Source organism: Puma concolor, chromosome B4, assembly GCF_028749965.1.
Source record: "Puma concolor isolate L17-30 chromosome B4, mPumCon1.1.hap2, whole genome shotgun sequence".
Taxonomy (NCBI): domain Eukaryota; kingdom Metazoa; phylum Chordata; class Mammalia; order Carnivora; family Felidae; genus Puma; species Puma concolor.
This window is the reverse complement of record NC_141673.1, coordinates 7,477,909-7,492,250: the sequence shown is the minus strand read 5'-3', so window position 1 is coordinate 7,492,250 and position 14,342 is coordinate 7,477,909. Positions and strand designations below refer to the sequence as shown.

The following is a 14,342-nucleotide window of genomic DNA, read 5'->3' as shown; positions in this document are numbered from 1 at the left end:
CTCAGAACCTGGAACCTGCTTCAGATTCTGTCTCTATCTCTCTGCCCCACCCCTGCTCGTGCGCTCGCTCTCTCTCCCTCAAATATAAAATAAAACATCAAAAAAAAAAAAAAAGAATTCTGTGTCAGTAGAGGTAAGATCAGCAGAGGCTCCCTTACTCCCTTGGAGCCCAAGAGATTTGTATCCCATCCAGTAAGGGAGTGGGCACTGCCAAGACCCAAGGAGCCAGACTCCACCGAAGGCACTCCGTCCGGTTCAGCAGTTGGGACTAAGAGCCCCCATCGAGGGCTGAGCGCAGCGGGCTGTTGGGCCAGAACAGAGGTTGAGACACCTTCTGTAGCACAGTGAGAAGAGCATGGGCTCTGTAGCTTCCCAGCCATGTGACCTTGGGCAGGCCACTTCTGTCTCTGGGCCTCTGGGCCTTCGGGGCAGTTAGAGAGGCTGAACTTTGTACAGCAAGGTTTAGCAGAGTAGCTGGAATGGAGCAGAGTGACAGCTAACAGCTATTTAATACTGCAGAACAGTTCTGTGGGCATCTGGCTACTATGGGAGACTTCCACCCGACTGTAAAATTAGGGAGTTGTTTGATAGCAGAGGAAATGCGGTGTGGATTCCTACAGTGTTGAAGACACAACTAAGGTTTTCAAAGATTGGAAAGGCTGAGGTGTGGAAGAGTGACCAGGCTCATTTGATCTGGTTCCAAAGGGCAGGGCTAGGAAGTGAGGCCTGCTGAGTGTCAGACACTGGACCGAGTACTTTCCCACAGGTGCTCTCCTTAATCCTCACTGCAGCCTGGGAAGGTTATCCCCACTTAGAGATGGGATGTGTAGATGCTAAATACAGCCACACGAGGTTACATAGCTTGTTGGGGGTGGAGTCGGGATTTGAGCCCAGGTTGCAGTGCTAGAATCTGTATTCTGATGTGATGGAGGCATGTTTCAGGTCAGTATAAGAAGCATTTGTTGTGGGGGGCGCCTGGGTGGCTCAGACGGTTTAAGCATCCAGCTCTTGATTTCGGCTCAGGTCATGATCTCCCGGTTTCGTGGGTATGAGCCCCACGTTAGCCTCTGTGCTGACAGTGCAGAGCCTGCTTGGGATATATTCATTCTCCCTCTCCCTCTCCCTCTCCCTCTCCCTCTCCCTCTCCCTCTCCCTCTCCCTCCCTTCCTCCCTCCCTCCCTCCTCCTCCCTCCATCCCCCTCCCTCCTCCTCCCTCCATCCCCCTCCCTCCTCCTCCCTCCATCCCCCTCCCTCCTCCTCCCTCCCTCCCCTCCCCATGCTCTGTCTCTCTCAAAATAAGTAAATTTTAAAAAAATATTAAAAAAAGGCGTTTGTTGTGGTTGGGAAGTATTAGAAGTATCCAGTAGTGGAATAGGCTTTCTGGAAGAAAATGAGCTTCTTGGCCCCATCCTGTTGAATTAGTGGCCTGGGGGAGGTTGCTGAAGAGACGTTTCTGCTCAGTCCTGTTCTAGGCTCCTTTGTTCCAGAGGAAGCAGAGGTTAGTAAGGGCTTAGTGAAAGTATCTCTTCTAGATAAGGGCTTGGTGTTTACCCATGAGAATTTCACAAGGCCTGGGACTTGGGTTCCAGGTGTGGGAAACAATTTTCCTATTTCCTGGTTGTTGTGATATTTGAGTTGGCTGGCCTTATGGGTGATCTCGGGAATGTCTGTGGGTCCTAGGGCCAGGTTGAACTGAGCATTGAGTATGTTTTACTTTTGGGCTTAGGAAACAAAAGCAAAATTCTAGTAGGTTATTATGTTTTTTTTAAATAAATTTTTTTAGTGTTTATTTTTGAGAGAACGAGAGACAGAGTGGGAGGAGGGGAGGGGCAGAGAGAGAGGGAGACACAGAATCTGAAACAGGCTCCAGGCTCTGAGCTGTCAGCACAGAGCCCGATGCGGGCTCGAACTCACAAGCCATGGGATCATGACCTGAGCTGAAGTCAGATGCTTAACTGATTGAGCCGGCCAGGTGCCCCTATTATGTTTTTTTTATATGCCACAAATCATAATCGTTCTTCAAATAATACTGATCCAGACTACTTTTTCCCCAACCTCAGTAGTCAGCAAGTTGCAGTACTTGGTAATACCTGCTTTTAAGGTGAAATTAATTTCTTAACTTTTTTTCTTGTTTATGGAGGTAATTACTCATTTTAGGAAAGTTGGAAAATACAGAGGTATGAAGAATATCAGGGGTGCCTGGGTGGCTCAGTTGGTTGAGCATACAACTTTTGATTTCGGCTTAGGTCATGATCTTGTGGGATTGAACCCTGTGGCGGGCTCTGTGCTGAGTGTAGAGCCTGCTTGTGATTGTCTCCCTCCCTCCCTCCCTCCTTCCCTCCCTCCCTCTGTCTCTGTCTCTCTCAAAATAAACATTTTTTTTTTTTTAAATTTTAAAAATGGTCTTTGCATAGAAACCTCAGCCATGATACCTGTTTGGTGTGGGTATAGTGGGTGCTATGGTGCCAGTGACTTGGGGGGTGGTGGTTAGATTTGGCATGGAACAGGTGTTTGCTGCCTCTCTCAGACTCACTGAGTATTAAATACCACTGAGTACCTGGTGTCAGACCAGGGAGTCTGGTGGGAGGAGTGGTGGTAGGTATCCCTGGGTGGGCTTCAGGGAGTCTAAAATTGTGTATTTCTTTTTTTTTTGAATTTTCTCCATGAAGTATGTCCTGCTCTTTGAACTGGCTGGAAAAACCCTAGTAAATGCTATTTGAAAACCAAAAACCAAAATCTGCTTGTAGCATTTTACCTAATAGTTGGCATTTGGGGGGAGCCCATCCATGTCCTCTCCAACCTCACATAATACTGCACCTATTACCCCCTTTTTCCACACAAGGAAATTGGGCTCAAAGGTGAAGCCTGTCTGAGGTCACGCAGCCAGTAAATGGTAGAGCTGGGCTTTGGAGCTAGATCTAGGTTTTCCATTGTGTGGCGTTGCCTCTTGTAAACCAAAGGTTGGGATTCAAATTTTAGCATAGGGAACCTCACCCAGCCTGACCTTCCACCATTTGTTGCTTTGTCTTTTGCATCTTACCGTTTGGAGTACTTAGTAGCTTTTACACACTTCACTTGTGATTCCGTGTCTTTTCCATACTGTCTGTCCTCTGAATGCCTTGCAAACTCTTCTTTATCCTCCTCAGCCCCACTCAGTGAAACTTTGCCCTGGCATCCCAGAGTTAATTGCTCCCTCTGCAGCACTCCTGCCTCTGGTTTGTGCTTCCTTTTTAGCATAAATGACAGTTGGTTGCATTATGTGCTGAACTTGGTCAGACTAATATATATTAGCTTAGGGACTGTCTTACTCTTCTTGGTGTCTGTGTCCTGTTGCTTGGCACAGAATAAGTGCTCAAGTGTTAAAATGCATCCAGATCTCAAAAAAAAAAAAAAAAAATGCATATGGACCTCTTTCCTAAACAGTCTTCACAGCAGCTCCTTTAGAGGCCTCCCATCTAGTGTTCCAGGGGGATCACAAGGTGTTGTAGCAAGACTCAGATGAGCTGTGGTTCAAGGTTGCTAGGGTGCTTTTCTCCTACCCCTACAAGTTCCCTAATGATTCCAGATTCCCTTTTACCTCTTACCCTTATTTTATGCCATTTCTGCTGCACTTTGCTCCTGCCAAGCTGTCTTTCTCTGTCTTTCAGTTACAGGTGTTTTCCCACCGTGGGGCCTTTGCACATGCTGTTCTGGGCCTGCGAGTTTGCTAGGACTCCCTCTCCTAAACCCCATTTGATTTGCCTGGAGAACTCCTGTAATGTTTCATTTCTCAGATTAAAATATCACTTTCTTGGGAGAAGCCATTCTCCCAGTCTAGCTTAGGTTCTCCACCTTTCTACTGCTCCAGCTGATTAATTTCATAGCACCTCTCTGACATAGCTGCTTATATTGTCCCTTGAGTGATTACTTGGTATCTGTCTTCTCCACCAAACTGTAAACTCAACATGGGCAGGGACTATGCCAATCTTGCTTATCTCATTAATTCAGACAGCACTGCACAAATTTTGGGGCTTGATAAATATTTGTTTCATGAAGCAGTAACACCTTCGTTTAAATTAGGGAAGTAGTATGGTGGAAAAAGCTTGACTTGAGGCTTAAGTGGCTTGAGTTCTCCTAACTGCTGTTAACTAGGCCTGTGACCTTGGGCTTTCATTTCTTCATCTGCCAAATGAAGAAAAAATACTTGGTGATCTGGGCTCACCTGGGGTTCACCTGATAATCTGTGATTCTAGATGAACTGTTTAATTAGCCGAGTTCCGGGGCGGTGGGGAGGGGGGCTAGGATAAGAATCCAACTGCCTACTTGACATCTCCACCCAAGTGTCCTCACCCTCAAGCCCGCTCTCCCTGTCGCCTTCCCTGTTCGGTGTACAGCAGCGCCATTCTTTAAGTGGCTCGGGCCCAGAACCTCAGTGATATTCTTGACTCTTCTCTCACACCCCTTGGCCGGTTTGTCGGCATATCTTATTGTTACTACCTACAGATATCCAGACTCCAACCCCTTCTCACTGCCTCTGCCACTCTTACTCTGGTCCAAATCACCACCATCTTTTTTTTTATTATTATTTTTTTAGTGTTTGTTTATTTTGAGAGAGCGAGACGGAGTGTGCGCATGCTTAACGTGGGGCTCAAACTCCCAACCCTGAGATCAAGAGTCACATGCTCCACCAACTGAGCCAGCCAGGCGCCCCAGAGTTCTTTTCAAGGGATATTCCATTGTATGTGTGCATCACAGTTTCTTTATTTATCTGTTCATCCATTGGTGGACACTTGGGTTTCTTCTGTATTTTGGCTGTTGTGAACAATGCTGTTCTCAGTATAGGTGTACAAATACCTCTCCTTGCTGTTTTTTGAACACAATAGTTGCCACCTCACTTTAGAGGATCCTCAGATTTTCTGTCTGGAATGCTCTTTCAGTCTGTAGGTTGGCTTGTACCTTTTGTCAGGTCATTGTTCAGTGTCATTTTCTCAATGGAAGCCTTTCTCAGCTATCCTATAAAAAAAATTTTTTTAATGTTTATTATTTTTGAGAGAGGGAGGGCTGGGTAGGGGCCGTGAGAGGGAGACAGAGGATCCAAAGCTGGCTCTGTGCTGGAAGCAGAGAGCCTGATGCAGGGCTTGAGCCCACACACCGTGAGATCGTGACCTGAGCCGAAGTCCAAAGTCCGGTGCTTAACCGATTGAGTCATCCAGGCACCCACCAACTATCCTATTTTATTTATTTATTTATTAAAAAAAATTTTTTTTAATGTTTACTTTTGAGAGAGAGAGGAGAGGTGAGAGAGAAAGAGAGAAGGAGACAAAGAATTTGAAGCAGGCTCCAGGCTCTGAGCTGTTAACACAGAACCCGATGTGGGGCCCAAACTCATGGACCGCGAGATCATGACCTGAGTCGAAGTTGGATGCTCAACTGACTGAGCCACCCAGGCACCCCCAACTATCCTATTTTAAACTGCACCTTCCCCCACCACTTTGGTTCTTTTCTCCTTGCTCCTGCTTCATTATCTTTCATGATACTTATCAACGTCTGATTGAGGTTTTACTTTTTTTTTTTTCCCCTCTTTCTCTCACTCTGTCTTCCTCTAAGTCCCAAGAGGATCATTTTGTTCATTGCTGTATCCCAATGCCTAGAATAGTGCCTGGCACCCAGAGTCATTCAGTAACTATTTGACGGATAGACAGATGCATGAATAAATGAATAAGGTTTGGTGGTAGGAGGGAGCGAGGACAGAGAGAATGGCAGTGAAGACAGATGTTTTTCCCTGGTCAGCAGTGCTCATCACTTCTCAAATTTGGCTGCTACTGAGATTCTAAGGGTAAAATTAAAATCCCAGCTATTTCTTCTTTGTATCTTCTTTAGTGACTGTACCTGCCCCTCACTGACAATTGTGTTCTGGAAAAGTTGTATGCTAGCACCAGAATGTGCACACAGAATTGAGGGGATCAACATGGGGTTGCAGGTGTTGAATTTCTCCAAGTAAGGATACTGAAAAAACACCTCCCTTGTCTGCATGCCACACAAATCATTGTCCACTGTCAGCTTATTCCTTCCTTCCTTCCTTCCTTCCTTCCTTCCTTCCTTCCTTCCTTCCTTCCTTCCTTCCTTCCTTCCTTCCTTATCAGCATCATTTCTTAAAAAGAAAGGGCCTTTTTAACACTAATGTTAAGTACAGGAGGGCATGGTTCAGAACAGAAGATGTGTTTTAAATTTAATAAATTTGGGGGGTGCTGGGTGGCTCAGTCAGCTAAGTGTCTGACTTTGGCTCAGGTCATGATCTCATGGCTTGTGAGTTCGAGCCCTGCATCGGGCTCTCTGCTGTCAGTGCAGAGTCTGCTTTGGTTCCTGTCTCCCTCTTTCTGCCCCTCCCCAGCTCATGCTTTCTGTCTCAGAAATAAATAAAAACATCAAAAAAATTAGTAGATTTGACTTAAAAAAAGAAAAAACCAACTTGCTTTGTTGTCTTCATTTTTCCCATTTTCCTGGAGGATAGCTGTGTGGAGAGAGGCACCAAGTGGTCAGGCTGAGGTTTGGGTGCCTCTGGCACCTCAGACTGAATGCTGCAGAGAGCCTGATAATGCTCTGCAAAGGCCTAGGGCAATTGTGAGCAATTCCTTCCTTATGGCCGTTTGGCTCTGACATTTGTAACTCATTTTTTAAAATTGGAAGTTCTCTATGGCACAAAAACAGACACTCAGATCAATGGAACAGAATGGAGAACCCAGAAATGGACCCACAAACATATGGCCAACTAATCTTTGACAAAGCAGGAAAGAACATCCAACGGAATAAAGACAGTCTCTTCAGCAAGTGGTGCTGGGAAAACTGGACAGCGACATGCAGAAGAATGAACCTGGACCACTTTCTTACACCATACACAAAAAGAAACTCAAAATGGATGAAAGACCTAAATGTAAGACAGGAAGCCATCAAAATCCTCGAGGAAAAAGCAGGCAAAAACCTCTTTGGTCTTGGCAGCAGCAACTTCTTACTCAACATGTCTCCAGAGGCAAGGGAAACAAAAGCAAAAATGAACTACTGGGACCTCATCAAAATAAAAAGCTTCTGCACAGCGAAGGAAACAATCATCAAAACTAAAAGGCAACCGACTGAATGGGAGATTTGCAAATGACATATCAGATAAAGGGTTAGTATCCAAAATCTATAGAGAACTTATCAAATTCAACACCCAGAAAACAAATAATCCAGTGAAAAAATGGGCAAAAGACATGAATAGACACTTCTCCAAAGAAGACCTCCAGATGGCCAGCCGGCACATGAAGTATGCTCAACATCATTCATCATCAGGGAAATACAAATCAAAACCACCATGAGATACCACCTTACACCTGTCAGAATGTCTAACATCCACAACTCGGACAACAACAGATGTTGGCAAGGATGTGGAGAAAGAGGATCTCTTTTGCACTGTTTGTGGGAATGCAAGCTGGTGCAGCCACTCTGGAAAACAGTATGGAGGTTCCTCAAAAATCTAAAAATAGACCTACCCTACGACCCAGCAATTGCACTACTAGGCATTTATCCAAGGGATACAGGTGTCCTGTTTTGAAGGGACACATGCACCCCAGTGTTTATAGTAGCACTATCAACAATTGCCAAAGTATGGAAAGAGCCCAAATGTCCATCGATGGATGAATGGATAAAGAAGATGTGGTGTATATATATACAATGGAGTATTACTCAGCAATCAAAAAGAATGCAGTCTTGCCATTTGCAACTACGTGGATGGAACTAGAGCGTATTGTGCTAAGTGAAATTAGAGAAAGACAAGTATCCTATGACTTCACTCATGAGGACTTTAAGACACAGAACTGATGAACATAAGGGAAGGGAAACAAAAATAATACAAAAACAGGGAGGGGGACAAAACATAAGAGACTCTTAAATATGGAGAACAAACAGAGGGTTACTAGAGGGGTTGTGGGAGGGGGGATGGGCTAAATGGGTAAGGGGCATTAAGGAATCTACTGAAATCGTTGCACTATATGCTAACTAATTTGGATGTGAATTCAGAAATTAAAATTAAAAAAGAAATTGGAAGTTCTCTAAGGTATTGTCTAAATTGCCTATTCTGACATGTTACCCAATCATGAAATTAATGGGGTGCAACTTGCCTTAGAGAAAAGACAATCTAGGGCCATCTGGGTGGCTCAGTTGGTTAAGCGTCTGACTCTTGGTTTTGGCTCAGGTCACAATCTCATGGTTCTGTGAGTTCTTGCCCCACATTGGGCTCTTCACTAACGGTGCAGAGCCTGCTTGGGTGCCTCTCTCTCTCTCTCTCTCTCTCTCTCTCTCTCTCTCTCTCAAAATAAGTACATAAACTTAAGAGAAAAAAAAAAGACCATCTAGTGTGCTAAAGGAAAAAAAGCCAGATACAAAGAGTTGCCTATTGGATGATTATATGAACTATCTAGAATAGACAAATCTATAGAAATAGCATATTAGTGGTTGCCAGAGCCTGGGGCAAGACGAGTAAAGGGAATAAGGAGCAACTGCTGAGTGGGTATGGGGTTTGCTTTGGGGTGATGAGAAAGTTTCGGACCAGATAGTGCTGGTCCGAATTGGCTGTGCCAATTCACATGTGCTGAATTGGCCACTTTAATAGGGTGGAAAATTTTATGTGTATTTTACCACAGTATAAATAATAGTAGAATAAAAAGCATTAGGGGCACCTGGCTGAGTTAGTAGAGCATGTGACTCTTGATCACAGGTCGTGAGTTTGAGCCCCACATTGGGCGTGGAGCCTACTTAAATTAAAAAAATAAACATATGCGTGTATCGCACATGGCCAGTATTGTTTAGTGAAACTTGTTTTAGTTATACCACCCTGGCAGTATCTGTGGGCTGGATCACAACATAAAATGTATTGTGTGGGTGTGTGTTCTCAAAATGTGAAAGCCCCCTCTCTAAGGCTCCTTTTAGCTCAGAACATACTATGGCCAATATTTGGAAGTTGCTAAGACTGTCCTGAGAGGGCTATACAAGGATATAATGGACTTTGAATAACTTCCTCCTTCCATGATGGCTCTCCACAAATGTCATGTGATCTTGAGTGAGCCATTCTCTCTGGCTTTACATTTGTAGCCAGTTGTTTTGTTTTGTTTTTTGTTCTAAATTTTTTTTTTTTAACATTTATTTATTTTTGAGACAGAGAGAGAGCATGAACAGGGGAGGGTCAGAGAAAGAGGGAGACACAGAATCTGAAACAGGCTCCAGGCTCTGAGCTGTCAGCACAGAGCCCGAGCGGGGCTCGAACCCACGGACCACAAGATCATGACCTGAGCCGAAGTTGGACGCTTAACCGACTGAGCCACCCAGGTGCCCCTGTTTTTTGTTTTTTAACTTGAACTTAAACATGATCTTGGAGAAGGTCTTGGCCTCCTTTTCTCTTGACCATTCCTATATCCATGCTTTAGCTGCACCTTGGACCTAATGTCTACAATAGCAACTTTAGTACACTTTTTGTTTTCGTGTCTGTCTTATCCCTCCAGATTGTGATCCTGACTGTAGGGACAGCATGGTGGTGGGCTAGAGTTTAGCTAAGCTTTTGTCAGGTGCGTTGTGGCAAATGGGACACAGATGTGCAGGCATCATGACCCCCCCCCGTAGTTTGTTAAATGAAGTAGTCTAGACAGGGATTATTCTATTTTCTGAGTATTTTAAAATAGGAAGAGTAAGCAGTTTGGCCTGTCAGGGGCTAATAAGCAGGTAGTGTTCTGAATCTAGTGCGCCCTCTGTGGCACCACACTGGGGTGCATTTTACGTGTGCATGTATGCATAGCACTGTGTCCTCGCCTGTGTGTAAACGAAGGCAAAGGCCATGGCTAATTCAGAAAAGCCTAAGCTCAGGGAGTTTTCTTCCCTGGAGCAGATAAATCTGTTCTGACATTGCTACGTTTTCCTCCGGTCCTTTGGGGAATATACAAGTTTATCTGAGAGCCTGTTTGCTGGGGAGGAATATTTATAGACTCTCTGAGCTGGAAAGAACTGGAGGACATCTAGTCCAGTGGTTCCCAGACATAGAAGTATCAAGAGTGACCTGGCAGTCTTTACCGATGCTTAGGCTCCATTCCAGGTGGTTCTGATTGAGAGGTCTGGGCGTGGTAGGGCCTAGAAGCTGAGTGTTTATGAAACCTCTCAGGTGGTTTTGATGCAGCTGGAATGATCCACTTCTCCCATGTCGTAGAAATGGGAAGGGGCGCACAGAAAGGCTGGATTACTTTACTATAAGGGTACCTAGTGACTGAGCTGGGAGGCCAGATCTGTGGACTCCCATGCCCTAAATGTTCCCTCTTGTCACATGGGGGCTTTCACTGTTGAATGTGCACATGGGGAAGTGGCCCATGGGGTACACATACCCTGGCTCTTTGGGTGTCTGAGTGTGCTGTCTTCACCAGAATGTTGGATTGCAAAATTGACTTTCAAGGACAAAAATACAGTGACACTAGGGGACTCCAGCTCTCTCTACACCAGCTGAAAACAGCTTGCTGTCAACTCTTTTCAACCACACATCACCTTAATACAAATTAGGGGAATTATAGGAGAAAATGATTTTCCATCTTAACCCGTTTTCTTAAAGTTCATCTAATTTTTTTGAGAGAGAGTGAGCATCTGCCTGTGGTGGAGGGTCAGAGAGAGAGAAGGAGAGAGAGGATTCTAAGCAGGCTCCGTGCTGACAGCGTGGAGCCCTACATGGGGGTTGATCCCACGAACCTCGAGATTGTGACCTGAGCTGAACTCAAGAGTCAGATGCTTAACTGACAGAGCCAGCCAGGCACCCCTTAACCCAAACATTTTCTTTTTTTTTTTTCAACGTTTTTTTTTTTTTTTTTTGGGACAGAGAGAGACAGAGCATGAACGGGGGAGGGGCAGAGAGAGAGGGAGACACAGAATCGGAAACAGGCTCCAGGCTCTGAGCCATCAGCCCAGAGCTTGACGCGGGGCTCGAACTCACGGACCGTGAGATCGTGACCTGGCTGAAGTCGGACGCTTAACCGACTGCGCCACCCAGGCGCCCCCAAACATTTTCTATGATGTTAGTGTATTTCCTTTTGGTCTGTGAACATTCGTTTTATAGCATTGTAGTCAGTGTGTATGTAACTTATAACCTGCTTTTTCACATATTATTACAGACAATTTCCTATTGCTATTTGGTGCTTAAAACCATCATTCCTACTGAGTGGAAATTATACATGTTAAGTTGCTTTCAGTTTTAGCAGCTATAAGTAGTAATGCACTGAACTATTTGATGCATATAGTATCATTTTCATATTTAGAATTCTTTCTCAAGGATAAAATTTCAGATATGGAATTGCTGGGTCAGAGGATATGGATGTTCCTGTGGGTTTCGTATTGACAAGCTGCTTTACCAAAAGATCAATTTCCTTTTACTCCACAGCAAGGAGTCTGCAAGAATGTTTATCTTTGGTTTTGAGCATTTAAATTTTTTTTAACGTTTATTCTTTTTTTGAGAGACAGAGATAGAGTGCGAGTGGGGGAGGGCCAGAGAGAGAGGGAGACACAGAATCCAAAGCAGGCTCCAGGCTCTGAGATGTCAGCTCAGAGCCTGATGCGGGGGCTGGAACCCACCAACTACGATATCGTGACCTGAGCTGAAGTCGGACACTTAACTGACTGAGCCACCAGGTGCCCCCCCACCTTTTTTTTTTTTTTTTTTTTTTAAGTAAGCCCTACCCCTAACCTGGGGCTCGAATTCATGACCCCATAATTAAGCATCACATGCTCCATTGACTGAGCCAGCCAGGCACTCCAACAAGAATTCTTCATAGGTGATGCTTTCCCATCAGGGGCATGAGTGTCAGGTAGTCTTGCTGTTGGTGATGCTAAGTTTGATCTGTGGCTTAAGATAATGGCGGTAACCAGGGGTGCCTGGGTGGCTCAGTTGATTAACCATCAAACTTCGGCTCAGGTCATGATCTCACGGTTTGTGAGTTCAAGCACCGGGTTGGGCTCTGTGCTGACAGCTCAGAGCCTGGAGCCCGCTTCAGATTCTGTGTCTCCTTCTCTCTTTACCCCTCCACTGCTCGTACTCTGTCTCTCTCACCAAAATAAATAAAAACATTAAAAAAAAAAGAAAAAGATAATGGTGGTAACCAGGTCCCTCTAGTAGAAAGATACATTTTTTTCCATTTTCCTTATTAATGATAAATTCCTGTAAATTAACTTGCTGAAATGAAGAGTTTGCACCATTGGGGAGGAAAAACCAAACAAACCCAGAGCACTGTTGATTGTCAAATTGCCAGTAAATGATTGTGCTCGACCACTCCACAGCCACCATGCTTTCTGCACATATCTTGTTCGTTCTTTTTTCCTGGTTACAAAAGGAACTTAACATTTAAAAGTTACAGAAATACTTGGCGTAGAAAGTAAACGTGTCCAAAATTCTAATCCCTAGAGATAACTGCTATGCACAGTTAATCCCTGTCATTTCATTTTTAAATATATTTATACATTTACATGTGTGAACTATTCATTATTATATAGAAATAAGCTCATAATGCTATCTTACTACTTACTGTTTTCACTGAATGTGCCACGGAAGTTTTTCTCTGCCAGTAATGTTAGATCTACCCTCTTTTTTTTTTTTTTAATTATGGTAAAATATATGTAACATGTTGACATTTTAACCATTTTCAGTGTTCAATTCAGTGGCATTAATTGCATTAACAGTGTTGTGGGACCACCACCTCTATCTAATTTTTTTTTTTTAAGTTTTCATTTATTTAAGTAATCTCTACACCTACCATGGAGCTTGAATTCAAGCATCTGAGATCAAGAGTCAGACGTTCTTTCATCTAAGCCTGCCTTTTAAAAATGTTTTATATATTTTTTAATGTTTATTTTATTATTTTTATTTTTTATTTTTTATTTTTATTTTTATTAAAAAAAAATTTTTTTTTTCAACGTTTATTTATTTTTGGGACAGAGAGAGACAGAGCATGAACGGGGGAGGGGCAGAGAGAGAGGGAGACACAGAATCGGAAACAGGCTCCAGGCTCTGAGCCATCAGCCCAGAGCCTGACGCGGGGCTCGAACTCACGGACCGCGAGATCGTGACCTGGCTGAAGTCGGACGCTTAACTGACTGCGCCACCCAGGCGCCCCTAATGTTTATTTTTGAGAGACAGAGCACAAGCATGGAAGGAGCAGAGAGAGGGAGACACAGAATCTGAAGCGGGCTCCAGGCTCTGAGCTGTCAGCACAGAGCCCAACACAGGGGCTTGAACCCACCAACCGTGAGATTATAACCTGAGCCAAAGTCAGATGCTGAACCCACTGAGCCACCCAGGCGCCTCTGAGCCAGTCTTGTTTTTTTTTTTTTTTTTTTATGTTTATTTACTTTTTAAATGTTTATTTTAGAGACAGAGTGCAAGCAGGGGAGGGGCAGAGAGAGAAGGCAACACAGAATCCAAAGCAGGCTCCAGACTCCAAGCTGTCAGCACAGAGCCCAACACAGGGCTTGAACTCATGAACCGCGAGACCATAACCTGAGCCAAAGTCAGGTGCTCAACTAAGCCACCCAGGTGCCCCCTGAGCAAACCTTTTTAAACAGCTGTAAGATGGCATTCCTTGGTGGATGAGCCAGAATTTATTCAGTCACTGCCCTATTTTTGGACAATAGGGTTGTTCTCTTAAAAACAGTGCTGCAGAGAACGTCCTTGCCTGTGTCAGTGCTTGTTTATGTGAGCATTTTTGTGAGCCAGCTTCCTGGAAGCAGGAAAGCTGGTTAGAGTGTACAGACATTTTACATTTTAATAGGTATTGCCTAATTGTCTTTCAAAAATGTTGAACCTGTTTATACTGTAACCAAAAGCATCTGAGACTGGTAAATTATTGATTTGTCTTGTTAACTGTTTGCTCTCACAAAGTTAACCCAACCTGCTCTGTATTTACCCCTCCTCAATACAGAAGGGCTAGTTAGTCAAGCAGAGGCAACATTCGTTGGTTTAATTGATATTTATGTAGCACCTCCTATGTATCAGACCTAGTGTTCAGGAATGGGGAATTTGTTATGAATAGACACAATCCCTCCTTAGTGGAACTGCCAAACTAGTGGAGACAGATACCATCTCACAAATGAATGTCAAGAAGTAGTAAGTGGGCATAAATAATAGGAGGCTTTGGCTGGGCTGGGAGTTCAGGAAGAATTCCCTGTTTATTTGGAACTTTGAAGGATCAATGGGAGTGACCTAGACAAAGAGCAGATTGGGAATGAGGGTAGGCAGAGAACCTTCTGAGCAGAATAAACAGCATGTGCAAAGGCCCTGTGGCTGATACCTTTAGAAGTTTTACTGCCCAGGGAAG

General features: G+C 44.2%; 1 protein-coding gene across 2 annotated transcripts in view; it reads left to right on the top strand.

Annotated features, from left to right (window-relative positions):
* Positions 1-14,342, top strand: part of ACO2 (aconitase 2) — a 55,957-nt gene that overhangs the window by 13,132 nt on the left and 28,483 nt on the right. The gene's annotated exons all lie outside the window — the stretch shown is intronic.